The sequence below is a fragment of the Lagopus muta genome, chromosome 8, assembly GCF_023343835.1.
Source record: "Lagopus muta isolate bLagMut1 chromosome 8, bLagMut1 primary, whole genome shotgun sequence".
NCBI classification, from domain to species: Eukaryota; Metazoa; Chordata; class Aves; order Galliformes; family Phasianidae; genus Lagopus; species Lagopus muta.
Window position 1 is genome coordinate 768,091 of NC_064440.1, and position 13,648 is coordinate 781,738.

Sequence of the window (13,648 nt, forward strand, 5' to 3'; positions counted from 1 at the left end):
GTGCTGGTCCCAGGACTTGCTGCCCACTGGGTGCCCATGTGCTGTTTCTCCAAAGCTTTTTGTTCTGCTCAATCCAGGAGTGGAAATGGATTCAGTTTTTGTAGGTAAAATCTTGGATAGTACCTGTGGCCAATATCCACATGCATGGATAATCTATTGACTCCTAGTTTCTCTGAGGAAAAGAACACCCTGTGACTTGGGTGTAGAAGCTGCATTAAAAGTAACTGGTAAATTCTGTGAAAATATTTTCTTCTTCTGAGCAGAAGGATTAAAAATTTCTTTAAAATGTATTAAGACATGGTTATGAAATGACAGAAATGGAAGTCTCCATGCTTCAGACTGTGGCTGGAGATGCACTCCTGCCCTGCTGTCCTTCCTAGCCGCTGTGCGAATTAGGGACAGTGTCAGCTGTGGCTCTGCATTTCCCAGCTTTTGTCAGCTTGTGTCACAACCTTAGCGTTATTTAAGTGAACTTGAAAAAAAATATATTTAATATTCATCTTCAAGCCATAATTTCTGTTAGTAAAAGTGACATTTTGTAAAGTTCATTATTTTTTTTACAGAGAAATCTCAGGCACTTAAAAAAAAAAAATAGACGTTAAATAATGGAACGGCGGTGTCTCCAGGCTAGCAGTCATCCCTACAGTTTGTCATTTTAATATGTGAATACCTGTGAGAAAGATATTTGATACTTCCTGTGTTATTTAGCCTGACCCAGGCGACCAGCTGCTTGGGAACCGAATCCATCAGTGTGTGCTGCATGTCACACCTTCACAGCTCCTTGGCATCCAATGGGCACCCCGTAACTGGGCGTCTTTGGACACTTGTGTGGCATTTTAAAGCAGTGATGCACCATGAAAACCTCTGTCAGGTTTGTCTGCAGCTGTGGCTTCATGGGCGTGCAGCGCAGCGTGGGCACCATGAGCTCTTTACCTTGTGTGTGTGCTGGGTGGGTGATCAGATGGGATAACGGCAAGGGAGAAGTGGGCTGGAGATGCGTGTTGTCCCTGGCTCTTCCAGGAGTCCCCAGTATGGCTACAACCCTTTATTTTGAAGAGATGTTGCAGTAAGAGGCAGCTGCCCTTCCGTGGAATAAGGTTATGCTTACAAGATACAAAACTGGATGGAAAAAGTGGTGGAAAAGGCAGGTTTTGCCTGTTTGTGCACTACTGTTGAGTGAATTGTAAAGTAGAACTTATTCCTGCTGGAAAGGCTGCAGAAGTGCCTACTGCCCGTTTTTCAGTTGGTCAGAAATGTTTGGTCCTTATTCTTTTTGATGTGATGTTTGATAGCAGAGAATGCCGTTCAGTTGATGCCACTTTGCCAGTATGTGCCCCCACCATCCCAATTGCTGAGTGGGTCGGAGCTCTTCTCTATGTCCACCTTCCAATGGCAAATGATTCCTTAGCCTTGAGGGACGGCATGCACGCCAATGTTAAATGCTCCATGATGAGTAGGAGGGGCAGCAGGGCATTTCCTTCCTCTCTGCACAAAGCATCTATTCACATTGCTATGGGGCAAGCAAGGGAGGAGGTTTCAGGACCTGAATGGAATGGAAATGGAAGTAGGGCTGACCAGCCTTCAAAGTTGGATATTTTGTCTTTTCACTTACAGGAACGTGACAGAAGGAAAACGTGTTCTGCAATCCTTTGCTTAGGGTACAATTATCCAGATCCTATAAAGTAAAAAATTAATTTGATACGTGAATTGGGTGACGTGGAAAAAAGACCAAACCACCATTAAATCTGATGAAAGTTTCAGGTGTTACTGTCATGATTAAAGCTCAGGGTTTATTTAGCCTAAATGTAATTTGGGTGAAAATGCCACATTAGTACTGAGTTGTTTGTCTCAAGTCATTCCGTGTTTCAAATATTTTTAGTTTATCTTTCAGAAATCATTTATGAGCTATAAGAATTCAGAGCTGCTTTGGCCATGAGCTGTTCCAGTCTCTCCCACAGGTGTTCAAGATTGTATGGCAGTGTTTATAGGACTAGTGAGTGAATTATGTAGTTGTAAAAGGGTGCAAGTTATCTGAAAAAATATGGACTGCTGACAAACAAAACGTGTGATGTGTTTTCCCTCTTCCCCAGTGCTACATTTACTACAGTAGGAATCTTCATTGCTTTTTTTTTTTTTCTTGAAGAAATGGCCCTCACTGATTTTGATTGTTTTGGTTGGCCATAGTGACTCCCAGAAAATACTGTTATTTCTTTTGATGAAACTATTCTTATGCAATAATATCATATTCAAGTACTGCTTGGCCTTCAAAAATGTTGGCAAAAAGTACGCCTTTGCTTTTTTTTCTGTGAGAGTGGTGAGGTGCTGGAACAGCTGCCCAGAGAGGCCGTGATGCCCTGTCCGTCCCTGGGGGTGTTGGAGGCCAGGTTGGATGGGGCCCTGGGCAGCCTGGGCTGCTATGAAATGGGGAGGTTGGTGGCCCTGCTGTGGCGGGGGGTTGGAGCTTCATGATCCTTGAGGTCCCTTCCAACCCAGGCCATGCTATGATTAAAGCCGTATTTCTTAAAGGAAGCATCTGGAGGATGTCAAAGCTTGAACTGGAGAGAACCAATGCTGCTCAGTGACTCTTTCAGCCACTGTAATCAGCAGCCTTATTCTGAGCCTTGTGCCAGCAGACTCCAGCATCTCCTTTTAGATAGCAGCTTTCAGGAAACGATGCAGGCGTACAGACAGGTTGCCATAGGAGGGTGCAATATTGCAGCCACTGTGTTTTGATTTTGCAGCAGCCTCTGTAACTGATGAGATGTAATTCAGGGCGTGCTTTAGTACTACTGAAGCAGTGGATCTTGAGATCGTTACTGTGTTTTAAGAAGAAGAAAACCAAAAGGATTTTTGAGTTTGAGGGAGAGCAGTTTGCTGTACCCTAGAGCTGTTTCTGTGAAGTGACTGTGTGTGTGTAAACGATGTAGGGATTTTACAGCTAAAATGACAATACTTGTAATTGTGTGATAGTTATAATATGGTAAATGTATGCAGCTTCTTCCAGTGATTTTAACTCTCCTTGCAGGTGTTTCAGTAGTGCGCTGTCACAAACATCCGTGGCCTTAATGCTGCGTGGGCTTCTGCAGCAGACCCACAGCAGGCTGAATCCATGTGAGCACACTGAGAGCTGCCAGCAGAGCCACCAGCTCACCGCCCAGCTTTCAGCGGAGCTCCTTTGCATCCTGGCTCCAACCTGCTTGCAAAGCAGCACGGTCTGAGGAGAGTAACAGTGAGCTTAAAGAATGCGCAGCAGACAGATGATGATCTGCAGGTGGCTGCAGGAGTGACAGAGGTGTTAATTGTTAGGAGTGCATTCTTTGCAACCTGCTACAGGGAACCTGATTTAGCACAAGGATGAACTTGATGATCCCAAGAGCTCCCATATGATTCTGTAATTTTATGCTGAGAGATGTGAGCACAGCAGTCTCTTGTTCTAGCTAGCTAAATGCCGGCTCAGGTATTTGAAGTTCAGCCCTGACAGATAACTTTCAGAGGACATCTCTATGCTCTTTGTGCCTGTTGGACAGGAGTGACCATTGGCTGAGCTGCCCATCGCTGCCCACATCCTGCTGCAGCCAGCCCAGGGCACCTGGACACATCGCCCATCTGCACATCCTGAGTTCTGTCCTCATGCTGTTTCCATCTGGCAGCATTTTGCCATCTTCTGTGGCATTTAAGGAGAGCTCTGGGTCGGTGCTTGTAATGAGGTGCATCTTTAATGGAATGACTTGGTGATGGAGAGTGTGGGATCCCATAAGTAAGGAGTAGAGCAGGATCTGTTTGTCACAGTCTGCACCTGCTGTCAGCGGCTGATTTTTGTCATACCTGAGATGAGTGCTGTAAGCCTCCTGCAGGGGCAGGTCCCCTTCCCTTGCAGTGATGCTCCATCAGGTGCCTGGTGTCACATCCCTTGTATGACAAACATTTGATGTGACACTTATGCACGCAGGTTGCTCCAGAGATATTTTTATAGGTCAGACTAAATATCACACATCCAGCCCTTCAGTCAGGTAGTGGAGCAGGCTGTGATTGCAGCTAATGGTCTTGGAAGTTGCTATGGTGCCTGGTAAACAGCAACCTGTGGCTTCTGCTCTCCTCTGCACCCGAGCGAAGAGGCAGGAAGCGTCGGGGCCATTGGGTGAGCGGGCACCAGCATTAGCTCCAGGTCACTCTGTGCAGTCAGCTAACCCAGCTGGCTGTCATTTCTATTTCTCCTTCTCTGATGGAATCTCACCTGCTAGCTGCCTTCTCCTCATCCCCCAAACTCAGCTGTGTCCAGCTGCTCAGTTCCTGGATGTACCATGCCATGCCCTTTGTACCACACCACAAATCGGTGTGCCCTAAGTGGCTTGTCTCCAGCCAGGGCTGTTAGTGAATGCTTGGTAAAGGAGCGTCAGGGCATGAAGTAAAGGAGAACGTGAGCAGGTGGGGCCTTGGAGTTGCCTGCACGCTGAGATGTAGGGAATTAGGCAGTGTGCAGCAGTGCAAGTCTTACCTGAACCGTGTGGGTCTGTCCCCACTGGCACCCCGATGCAAAGAGTGACATAACAGCAAAGCTGGGACAGGGAGATTTGAAACCATATAGAAGTTGGCCATAGCTGTTGGGATGTTATCATCTGATGACAAACTGAGGTTGGTGATAGTTAACATTTGAGATGTAGCTGCATAAAACAAACGTGGTGGCTTTTAATTTTCCTTTAATCATCTCCCAGCCTTCTTTTGGCTGATGATTTACAAGATGGGCTTTCCTATTATTTCTCTGGTGTCTAACGGGGGACTCTCAGGGAAGGGAAAGGGAGCATTGCAGTGTGAGAGCAAGCAAGCAGTGCTCTGCTTTGTCCCCCTCTTCCTCGCACGCTCGTTGCTTGCTGTGGAGGTAATTCAGCACAGGAATCTCTGATTAGCTCAATTTTCAATTATGCTTTCCTGTCACCTCTAAACAACCGCTGCTTAACCCATGTTACAGAGAATGAGTTGCAGATTCAGAAACAGATATCTACCCAATTATATTCGCTTATGTATTCCAGATAATGCCAAACAGGGTTTGTATTTACTTACGTAGGGCATTCTCAGGCTCTGAGTGCTGTGGGTGTTTTTTTATCTCCATTTGACACCATGGGGACTCTATTGCAATGCTGCCTGTGAACAACTCTGTCTAAACATCCTAAATGCTTCTAATATAAATACAGAAATTCCATGTACCAATTATTAAACAAGCACAGATGTCTTACTGATTTTAACAGCATACGAGTGCTAGTTTTGTTTTGTTTTTTTTTTCCTTAAGGTAAACAAGGAATCTAATTGGAATGCCACAAAAAGATCTGCTAAGAGGAGCATCAGGAATGAAGCAGTCAGAGGTGCTGTCTGGAAGGCAGGCAGGGGAAGGCACTCATGCAGGGAAATGCTGCTGTACTCTGGGATTTAGGAAACGAGTGCAATGTGTGGAGTTTTGGAAGTGTGAAACTCATAAGAAGAGGAGAAGCAGCAGGAGAGGCTAAAGAATGGAGAATGAAGACACACTATGTGAGTGTTTTTTATTATTTAATGAAAGAGTAAAGTGAAGAAAGAATATTAATTCATTGTCATTCACTGTGCTAGGCACTCAGCAATACGTAAGAAAATCTTCCTGGCCAAAGCTGCCCTCAGCCCTTGAAGCAGGAAGGTGCACGGATCAGAGAGGGGCAGGGGGAGCTGGCAGGGTGTCCTTGTGCATGGTGTGCTGGAAGGATGAAGCTGGGCAGGGAGGATGGCTGAGGTCCTGCAGGTGGGATGGATGCTGAGCCCTTTAGAACCAGAGCCACAGGATTGCTTTCCGTGGGTTTTGCTGAGGATGATGTGGGTTATGGGAGTTGTCAGTGTTTATGAGTTACAGACCACGGGGTGTGCTGGAGTGTATTTATTGGTGCATAGGTTGGATGCTGAACTTACAGCTGAATTGGTGCTTTGACAAATGCTACCCTTTCATCAGGCATTATCAGTTTGAAATGCAGAACCCAACCTTTAGGGGAGAGCTGAGGGGTTTCCTGGGTGGGGGTGGGGAGGGGGGAGGAGCTGCACCCAGGCCTGGGCAGCCCTCTGCACATCATCCATCCCGAATTCATGGTGCCAGTCCTGCCGTCATCTGGAAGCGATGTTAGATTTACTCCAGATTGTTTGAACAGTGGTGGCTGTCTCCAGACTCCCTGTCTATGCCTTTCATCCAGTTCTGACATAATTTATTGGAAACAAGGGGAATTGTTTCAGAACAAGCATCCCTGACAGCTTGGCAGATTGATAGAGAGGTTTTCCGATTTCATCTCTTTTCCTTTTTATAATGATGCCTTCTGACCACTTGCCAATCTCTCAAGTACCGTTGGTGTCATGGTAGCAGATGCCGAGATAGCAAGTTCCTGAGTTAGTGTTGCAAAGAGGAGCTTATTTAATCAATTGTGCTCTGTCATTTGGCTATTTATCCTCTTATAAAACTAGGAACTTTTCTAGTGACATGTGCAACGTGTGAACTGTGAATTTTATTCAGCCTAGGAGGAACCACAGCTAATGTACTGTGGGTGCTGAGCTGGCACTGAGCAAACCGTGTCAGTCAGAACCCAATCCTGCAATGGGCAGAGAGGCAAAATTCACATAGTCTTTTTCAAGGAAATAACATGTGCCAACCCCTTAGCATCGAACTGAGCTGTATTAGTTCTCTGCATTAAGAAATCTGATATTCCATGCCACGTAAATATGGTGTGTGAAGGGCACAGATTGACTCCTGCTCTTCTCGTGGCTTCCCTGCTCAAGTGACTGAGGTACCATTGTGCTGGGCTCCCAGATGGGTTGGACCCTGAATAAGATGCTGTGAGCTGGGCTGTTGCCTTCGCACTTCGTCCGTGTGTGCATTTACATGTGAGCTCGCCACCTGTTTATAAACAGCATAGTGATAGGACAAGGGGGAATGGTTTTAAACTGAAACAGGGGAGGTTTAGGTTGCATATTAGGAGGAAGTTTTTCACACACAGGGTGGTGAGGCACTGGCACAGGTTGCCCAAGGAGGCTGTGGATGCCCCATCCCTGCAGGCATTCAAGGCCAGGCTGGATGTGGCTCTGGGCAGCCTGGGCTGCTGGTTGGTGACCTGCACACAGCAGGGGTTGGAACTGGGTGAGCATTGTGCTGCTTTGCAACCCAGGCCATTCTGTGATTCTGTGAAGATGCAGCTTATGATGGTCCCAGGGAAAAAAATTAATGAAATGATTAATTTTTTTTTCCTTTTCAACTAAATAAACATTTTATTTTTGGTTAAACTGCTACAGCATCCAAGTTGTTGCTGGGGTCATCAAAAGCCTTTCTCTGTCATGATCCATACCCCTGTCTGCTGTAAACTGAGCTCTGCTGATGGCGGGAGAGGCCCAGCGGTTTGTGCCAGCTGAGGATGTAGCAGCTATTTGAAAAGGCAAAAATGGATCACAGCTCTGCTCTGAAATCTGTTTAACTGAAATGCAAAAGATCTTTGCAGGTTAGGTGCACGGTTAATTAATTGAAATCCAACCTCCCTAGACAAACCACAGATGCTCTGCTTATTTAGCACAGCGTCTCCTAACCAGCTGCACTCATCTATTCCCTAATACTACCCTGTAGCTAAACATCTGGAGAAAGCTAAGAAGGAGAATAATAAATATTGCGGACATCCTACTGGGTGACAGCTGCAAGTGACTGTACAGCAAAGCGAGGTGTGATTGGGTGTGTGGGTGAGAAGCCAGGATGGGGCCTAACGCAGCCTCAGGGAGAGGAGCATCCCAGAACCCACATAGATAACACACTGCCCCAGCACCTGCTGATCAGCATGGTGGCTCATGTTCTGTATTTCATCACCTGGAAGAGGCCAGTTGAAATACTAACATGGAGTTCTGTGAGCTCAGATGGAGACAGAACATCACAGCTGTACAGACCAAGATTTTTAAAGTCGTTTCCAGACACCGTCCTTCTGGGAAATGCACCTCAACGTGAGGACACCTCCAATTTCACATTGGATGCAATGCAGGCATTTTGTAGAATGCTAGAATGGCCTGGGTTGAAAAGGCCCACAGTGCTCACCCAGTTCCAACCCCTGCTGTGTGCAGGTCACCAACCAGCAGCCCAGGCTGCCCAGAGCCACATCCAGCCTGGCCTTGAATGCCTGCAGGGATGGGGCATCCACAGCCTCCTTGGGCAACCTGTAACAGTGAATGTAAGGGATTGATGTATTTGTGATTGTCTAAATCAAAAGCAAAATTTTTCATATATATATATATATATATATATATATATATATATATATATATATATATATAAATGTTTTGCTTTTATATCTTAAAGTTGTAGAGGAAGTCAGCAACACTTTAGTATCAAAAATGATGTTGGCACAAATATTCATCAGAATTGCTGCTCCAGTCTGCCCCACTTGTGGTTATGCTTGTGGTGCTTTGATGAATTCTGCCTTAATTCCCCATTAAGTCTTCCATCATTGTCTGAATATTTGGTTTGTTTTCTTTTATTCTACCACTGCAAGCTTTCCAAACCATTCCCAGAATCGTTGTCCCATAAATTGAATTACCTGATATATAAATGCTGTCTATTAAATAATCTGGGAAGTATGGATGCAGACTGATGTTGGGGTGTTCCTGATCCACATTAAATGCTTTGGATAGAGGTCACGTTGCCACACCAGGTTGGCTAATACTGGCCTTTCTCCCCAGTTGGTGGCCTTTACACAGTCCTGAATGGAGCAGGGCCCAATTCCCTGTGTGTGAAACCTCCCAAAGTGCTCTTGGAGCCTCCCGTCAGGCGCTGCTCTGCTCCACTTACAAGGCTCCAGATGCGCCGCTGCTTTGCCCTCCATCCCCTTGACACCCCCAGGGTAGCAAGACGACTAACTTGCCCTTCAAACCAGGGGACAAACCTGCACACACGCCTGGAGGAGGCTGTGCTGCTCCTCCAAACCTTTGTGCTGTCCTTTCCCACCCTCCCAGCACATCTCCACCCCGCGCTGCTGCGTTCTGCAGTGCCAGCACCTTCCTCCTCCCCCTGCCCTTCTGCGGCCGCTGCAGGAATGGGAAAACGCTTTTCCCCTCCAAAGGCTAACCAGCCCTTTTCACATTCCTTTAAATAGGTATCAATACCTGGCTTTTACAAACAGGAGAAATTAAACTTTGTAGCATTTTGCTATTTGAATGACCTACTCAGTGGAATTACAGCGGCAAACTAATCCTTTAGGAGAGATGGCTCTATCAATCTTTGGATTTTTCTAATGTGGAAGCTACTCAATTGCATCTCAGAAATCAGGGAGGTAATTACTCATGCAGACAGCACAAAATGAAAAAAAAAATGCAAGTTCTGCTGAGTATCCCTTTTAGAACAAGCAGTGGAACAAGGAAAACAACCTCTATAATCAGTCAAATTCTTCCACTAATTTTTCAGGTGTTGAAGGCTATAGTGAGGATACATGCTATGAAAGTTAACAAAGCAAAGTGGCTCTAACAGAGGGCTTTACTGGAGAAAAATGCCTCTTATTAGGCAAACATCCTATTTCGGATCCAGCTCTCCGTGTTACAACTTCATTGTTGAAAATGGACGTGCTCTGAGCTGAATGTATTTGCAGATCCCTTCCGTGGTGTTGGGCTGCCCTCTTCCATGAGATATTGGACATGAGCAGTGCTAATGGTGGCTTTCAGGTAGGCATGGACCAAATTCAGTAGCCTGGCTCCAACTCAGCATTGTGATGTGCAGGTTGTTATTTCTTTCACTCCAGTGTGAGATCAGGCTAACTGCAGCCACCTGGTCAGGTTCACCTGAAATGAGCCCAACTGTTATTAGTTTTCTTATAATGATGTCTGCTTTTCTAATTGTACCCTGCATTTCTTGCTCGTCAGCAGAGGAGCTGCTAGTCACTGACTGGAGCTTGCTGTTAGAGCTAAGGCATTTATTTTCTCATCCTATGACTATTATTATTATTATTGTTAAATACATATTCAGCCTTGTGCTAAAGCACTGCTTGTTCAGCTTGTTTTTTCCTGGTCTTCCTTCCTTCTGCAGGTGACACTCATGGAACTGTTCAAAAACGCTCAGCTCTTCTTTCCCTTCCGTGTAAGGTGTAGCATATGCTTTTAATGTAAGCCACGTACCCTTAAACATCAGCAGAAGATTAAGCAAATACTTCGGAGAGCATTACTGTATTAAGACAGCAGCGAATGCCACGTGCTGTTGTTGATGCCAGCGTGGGCCCGCTGACATATGCAAAGATCTTCTTCAGAGATTCATGAAGTGAGCAGTCGTACTTTTTGTTTAAATTTTGAGACTCCCGAGGAAACAAGGAGGGAGCAGGGCTGCTATCAAATGTGCTGTCAGTTAGATTAAAAATCAAAGGGCTGCTTTAAATGAATGTGAGGGCCCAAAGGGTCTCTCAGTCGCTCCGTGCCAGATGCTGGAGCAGGGGTGAGGTCTGCTCAGCGCCCACCCTGAGAATTCCTTCCACCTTCCACTGTGTTTGGGAAGCCCAGCTTGCCTAATCACATGTGGTTCCTAATTGGAAATAGTGGTATTTGGGAAATACTGACTGAGCATAAATAAAGAATGTGTAGTCCCAAAGTTCTTCCAGCTTTCTTGATTACAGTGAAGTTATAGTGACTTATGCTTATCCAAATCCAGCTGTGAATGTAAGGGAAGTCTATGCAAATTCCTGCCATTGCTTTGTGTGCACATCACTCAGCTTGTATGTAGAGAAAAACCATTCAACAAAAACAAATGCTTTAGAAGTTGTCCTGTTGGATAAGAATTCCTGTTTATTTATGTGTGTTTTTGTTAAAGCAAACGCAGGAATGCTGTGCAAGGATGCTCTGTGCTGGCTGAACACTGGGTACCTGGAGCTCTGTGCAGGCTGCCAGCACGTGCTCACCCCAGGGATGCTTCCAGCCCACACCTTCTCCAAACCCAAGCTCTGGTGTCATAGGCAGAGGGGAAACACTCCCTGAGAGCCTGTGCTGAAGCAAAGGAAGTCCCTGTTCCTGACTCGTAGAGTGGTTTGGGTCAGAAGGGACCTTTAAGATCATGTCGTTCCAACCCTCCCTCTAGACTAGGTTGCTCACAGCCCCATCCAGCCTGGCCTTGAGTGCTTCTTAGGAGGGAGCATACAAAGCTTCACTGTGTAAGGCTGAAGACCGAAACCCCTGGGTAGGTTTTGCAGGCTGTGTAGCTCCTTGTGCACTGGAGACGTTTATTTTTTCTGACCTGCTGCTGCTCCTCTTGACCTCTGTCAATGTATAGCTGCGCTCGTGTCTGGGTACCCGCAGAGATAACTGGGGTTTGGTTTGTTTTCTGGGTCAGTTCTGATAATGGTGCATGGCTCAGCCCCCTGTGTGCATGGGGATGCAGCAGGAACCATGGTGGTGAGCATGTCCTGAGACTTGCTCCATCTCTGCAGGCTCTGGAACAAAGGGACCGTGCTTCTGGTCTGGGAAACAGTGTTGATCTGTCCAAACCTTCCCTGCTTTCCACTGACGAGGAAATAACTCTTGGCTTCTGTCCTAAGCTGCAGCACTGCTGCTGCGTGTTAGCGTTAAACATTTCCATCACCCAACTCCTGGAATGGTTCAAGGCTTAATTATGCACTATCTGCAAAGCACCTTAAGATCTGCAGATGAAAGGCTCCACAGAAGTGCAAAGTATTATTTTTATTGTAGGTTTCAGAGGCAGAAGTGGGTGCGTGCTTGACCTGATAACGTTAAAAGCCTGGTGGGCTTGCCAAGCTTTAATATGATCTGCTAAGGCAGAATTAGTGGGGTGTCCGGGTCTGAAGAGCCACGGCTCTGACGACAAAGGATTCGTGCTCCCTCGCTGCTATGGGCACAGCTCTTGTGCAATTACTGCTGGGATTTGTGAAAGAAGATATTTCCCCCTGCTTTTTTTTTTTCCTCCTCCTTTTTACCCATCTGTAGCATCCTTCTAAACACTCACACCAAGTGGGTGTTTGCTCACATTTGATATAAGTAAAGGGGTTTTATTTTTAAAACTTTTAAAGGCAATAATCTTTTTTTTTTTTTCTTCCAAGCCTTGTACGATGGTTGCCAAATTTGGAAATAGTCCTCCTTCATCATTTATAGATCCTGTATTTGTGTATAATTGATAGGACTCATGTCCATGCGTTAGCAAAATAGTTGTACTGTTGTATCCAATTATTTATATATCTAATCATTTAAAAACAAGATTAAATTAAAATCAGCAGAGATGATAGATCAGCTCTGAACACGCATGCATGTATACGTATAGAGGCACACTCATTTCTATGGATATACGTGTGTGTGTGTGCATGTGCTCTAATGATGTCTGTGTGGGATATAAATAAAAGCTTACAATTTGTACTCTCTCCACTTGCATAAAATCACAGTTCCACCTCCAAAGCCGTCGCATTAATTGCTAGAGCAAGAGCACAAAAATATAAATAAGCTTTCAAGGGTATCATTTTCTGAAAGCTAGAAGCTACAACACAGCTTGCTGTTGATATGGGCATAATGGAAGTATTCGTGAAAGTGGGAAGCTCCTCTGTTGTGGGACTGAAATCTTGCCTGCTCCTTGTGCAGTGGTGGGAGATGTGGTCCCTTATGGTGATCCATGGTACTTTAAAGGGGTAGCACACATTTAAAAGTGCATATTTGACACCAAAATTATTTTAGAGTGTAAAATGAAGCACATGCACTTGGTGTGGTGTGTTTTGCAGAAGGAGCTTTTAGGAGAAGAAGGCAAAACAAACAAACTGCACATAATCCACTGCACAGATCACGTTCTTGTGAGAACATTTAAAAACTGCCATCAAACTAAAAATTGCTGGGTAGAGCTAAATTTATTTGTAGTGGTGTGTTGAGTTACAACCTCAATATATGTTGACATGGTGCCCCAGAAAACAGTGCAAACTAAGACAAGTAAAGCACGTCCGGATGAGTTTGCAGCTGAGCGTTAGTGCTGTGCTGTACAGCTTTCTGCATTGTGCTCCTCTTCACACTGGGGGAAGCTTGTTCTGCATTCTGCTCACAATATATCTAATAATCTACCAGCTGCTTCTTGGTCCGAACTCATGATGGTGTCCCTTCTGCCCTGCCCCAGACGTCGGGTGATGGGCGCCGTGCAGATGTGCCCCAAGGTCACCTGCAGCACCAGGTATGTTCCACCTCCTGCTTTGTGCAGCACCCAGCCTGGTCTAACAGTCAACCTCCTATGGGCAGCTGCGTGGCTTTTTATGTGACAAATGCTGTTGATGAATCTTTCCCACTTAGTTAATTGGCAGAACAGGGGCTCCAACTGGCCCACCATTGGTCTCACAGTGATGTAGTGATTGTAGGTTTTGCTGGTTGCTATCAGTTTGTATTTACTTTCTGTGTCTTCTGCTTAAATGACACTGCGGGACTCTTCATGCCGAATAACGTTTTTCTGGTTGCTTCTCCCCTAAAGAAAAGTTTGTGTTTATGGCTGTCTCCCTCCCCGCTCTGCCCTTTAGCCGATGTCAATCCATTTTATGTTACATTTCTGTCTATTCCGCTTCCTTTCTTTCTGTAGACCTCAATCTCTGCACAAAGACCTTAATCTCTGATGTGGAACTTTGTCAAACACTGTCTGGTAATCTGGAGGCAGGCTGCCCAGCACGGG

At 45.6% G+C, this 13,648-nt stretch overlaps 1 long non-coding RNA gene across 2 annotated transcripts in view; it reads left to right on the plus strand.

The window, feature by feature from the left end:
* LOC125696749 (uncharacterized) overlaps nt 1-10,585 on the plus strand; it is a 56,191-nt gene extending 45,606 nt beyond the window's left edge. Inside the window, exons 2-4 of one of the 2 annotated variants that reach the window (XR_007378504.1) lie at nt 5,285-5,523; nt 9,615-9,687; nt 10,049-10,585. This is a non-coding gene — a long non-coding RNA (uncharacterized LOC125696749). The remainder of the gene's footprint in view (nt 1-5,284; nt 5,524-9,614; nt 9,688-10,048) is intronic. The other variant, XR_007378503.1, reaches the window with a different exon arrangement.
* Nucleotides 10,586-13,648: the final 3,063 nt, after the last annotated feature.